General features: G+C 41.9%; 1 non-coding gene across 1 annotated transcript; it reads right to left on the bottom strand.

The window, feature by feature from the left end:
- Positions 1-514: 514 nt before the first annotated feature.
- Positions 515-588, bottom strand: trnav-uac (transfer RNA valine (anticodon UAC)). Its single transcript has one exon. It is a non-coding gene; the product is annotated as a tRNA-Val (tRNA).
- Positions 589-3,378: the final 2,790 nt, after the last annotated feature.

Genomic DNA, 3,378 nt, shown 5'->3' with positions numbered 1-3,378 from the left:
GATCAGTATTACCTCAGACCCAGGGTGACATCGAAAGTAGAGTAATATCCTTGAGGCAGATAAGCCTGCAAGGGGCCAGCACTCCTGCCAAAATACAGGAGGATTAATAAAAGGTTAGGAGCAAGAAAAGCTTAGCACAGACAGAGTATGAGTACTTGGGCATTAGAGCAGGAGCAGGTATTTACCAAATGTAGACTCCCAGTGAGCAAAAGTATATATTTTAGACATCCATGGATGTCGGCGTCGGACAGTGCTAACTGGGATGCATTAAACAAAGTGCTGGACCAGCCTCAAAGTAAATAGGAAGCTGATTTAAAAAAAAAATGAAATGAAAGACTGACAATCAGTCTAACCCTAGGGCTCACAGTAGCCTAACAAACCCCTACAGATACAGGCAGACATTTTTTATTCTAATCCCAAATACATTTTAGTCATTTAGCAGACGCTCTTTTCCAGAGCAACTTACAGTAGTGAATGCATACATTTCATACATTCTTTTTTACTTCCCCGTACTGGTCCCCCGTGGGAATCGAACCCACAACCCTGGCATTGTAAACACCATGCTCTACCAACTGAGCCACACGGGACTAAGAATTAGATACCATAAAGCTCTACACCTGAGCATACCCTGCAGCCACACTCTGGGGTAAAGTTTCCCTTAGGATCAGATTCCCCTCCCCCAATACTAAACTTAACCATTACTGGGAGAAATGCACAACTGACCCAAGAACAGCATCTAGGGCCAACATCACCCTACCAGAGAGGAAGAGGTGAATCCAGAGGGTTTACTCCACTCAAAATCTGCCCACGTTACGCAGATCATTAATTATTACGAAGGTGAAGAGTTTTTGTATAGGGGCAATTGAGAGAGTGTCGAATTTAGTCAAGATAAAAATAAATGTATATTTTGATACGTGAGGCTTATTTGATCTAAGAGAAGTTTCTTAATGCTTAGGTTATTATGAGTTTAATGATATACGTGTGATGAACGTGACATCCCGGCAACTTTGGAAAACACACTATATATCGGAGTTGTCCCTGCTGAAATTCGAGATGGTCTATGCAATTGAATAGGCAATTGACATCAACACCCCTCATCGAATACTCAAAAAGTATTCAAATAACGAGATGTATCCACCAAACCAAAGAGAGGAATAGGTGGGAATTTGACATCCCACCGTTCCGCTCTGTGGACAATGAATCCCATTGTTAGAGCGGAGACATAAGCATCTCGTCATTACTGACAGTATCGCTGACCCCACTCCCTCCAGCCACTGGCAGAGACCAGGTGGCAGGAAACTAGAAACACTATTGTCATTAAAGCACTTTGTCAAACTAAGAAAGATAAAAATCTCACACATGACAGCAAACAATCAAACATTTAAAAGTTCTTATTTTAGGCTATGCAAATGATTAACGGACTTTATCTGATTTACTTCTTATGTATACTGTAATTTATGTTAAATGTTCAAAAATTATTAGCTAAATAACTGGTTATACACCTAACCAAAATTATGCCAAAATGTACTGAGAAATAGGCAACAGTGATGAAGCATAGACTAGTTTTTGTGCAGTCAAATGCCTAAATGGACGTGTCGTTCCTTTAGCCTCTTTCATGTTGCATATCAACACAGATCCTCTTCAATACAGTTACTGAGCGTAGCTAGGGGTGCCAATCTCAAACTGTCAGATGACTGTTACTGCTGGATTTGTATGGGGCTCAGAGATCCTGCAAGGCAGTATTCTTTATCATGGGGGATGAAAGATCCTCACAAAGGGGCATTGCTTGCATTTACAGTGTGTGATCAGAGGCGTCATGCCCCATGTCAGATTTGTCCTGTAATTTGTGATTTTGTTTGTTTGTTTTTTCTCTCTAATACTACTAGCCACTTAGCAATTTTATGAAGTTGGCTTTAGCTAGCCCAGATAGGTTTGCAATCTCCCAACCTCATAACTTGTCATGCCTGCTCCTGCTCCCCCTCCCTGGCGCTCGAGGGCGCCAGGCTGCCCATCATTACGCACACCTGTCACCTTCGTTACACGCATAAGCGCTTCATTGGACTCACCTGTACTCCTTTACGTTTTGATTGCCTTCCCTATATCTGTCTGTTCCTCTGTTTCATCCCGTGTCAGCATTGATGTCTTTATTTTTCCCCTGTCCAGATGCTGTCCGTGTTTTGTTTCATGTCCATTGTTTATTAAATGTTTACTCCCTGTACTTGCTTCTCATCTCCCAGCGTCTGTCCTTACATAACTAGCTCCCAAGAAATCATTTCAGGCTATCAATCAAGTTAGAGTAGCTAGCTTGTGTAACGATCTTTACATATTTTTTGCATCTAATTAAGTATAATGATTATGGCTCTAGATTGCAGGAAAAAGCTTTTACAGGTGCTTGAAAAATGCTAAATTCTCCAACTTACAGATGTGGGGGCATAGCTCCTCCCTGGACTACCCCACAGCCCACAGTACTTTGTGCCCCCTCAGATTTTTGGGGTGCAGGACGCTCCTGCCTGTGATTGATGTCAAATGGCAAATATAGAATATTTAGTGTATTGTATCATCAGTTTAGCGAATTAAACAGACAATGTACCAAGATCAATTACAATATAAATTACTGACATTGTTACAGTTAAAGCAATGTCATACAATGAGGGAAAAAAGTATTTGATCCCCTGCTGATTTTGTACATTTGCCCACTGACAAAGAAATGATCAGTCTATAATTTTAATGGTAGGTTTATTTGAACAGTGAGAGACAGAATAACAACAAAAAAATCCAGATAAATGCATGTCAAAAATGTTATAAAATGATTTGCATTTTAAAGAGGGAAATAAGTATTTGACCCCTCTGCAAAACATGACTTAGTACTTGGTGGCAATACCCTTGTTGGCAATCACAGAGGTCAGACGTTTCTTGTAGTTGGCCACCAGGTTTGCACACATCTCAGGAGGGATTTTGTCCCACTCCTCTTTGTAGATCTTCTCCAAGTCATTAAGGTTTCAAGGCTGACATTTGGCAACTCGAACCTTCAGCTCCCTCCACAGATTTTCTATGGGATTAAGGTCTGGAGACTGGCTAGGCCACTCCAGGACCTTAATGTGCTTCTTCTTGAGCCACTCATTTGTTGCCTTGGCCGTGTGTTTTGGGTCATTGTCATGCTGGAATACCCATCCACGACCCATTTTCAATGCCCTGGCTGAGGGAAGGAGGTTCTCACCCAAGATTTGACAGTACATGGCCCCGTCCATCGTCCCTTTGATGCGGTGAAGTTGTCCTGTCCCCTTAGCAGAAAAACACCACCTTAGCATAATGTTTCCACCTTCATGTTTGACGGTGGGGATGGTGTTCTTGGGGTCATAGGCAGCATTCCTCCTCCTC

The sequence above is a fragment of the Salmo salar genome, chromosome ssa25 (assembly GCF_905237065.1).
Source record: "Salmo salar chromosome ssa25, Ssal_v3.1, whole genome shotgun sequence".
Classification (NCBI taxonomy): domain Eukaryota; kingdom Metazoa; phylum Chordata; class Actinopteri; order Salmoniformes; family Salmonidae; genus Salmo; species Salmo salar.
This window is presented reverse-complemented; position numbering and strand designations above follow the sequence as displayed.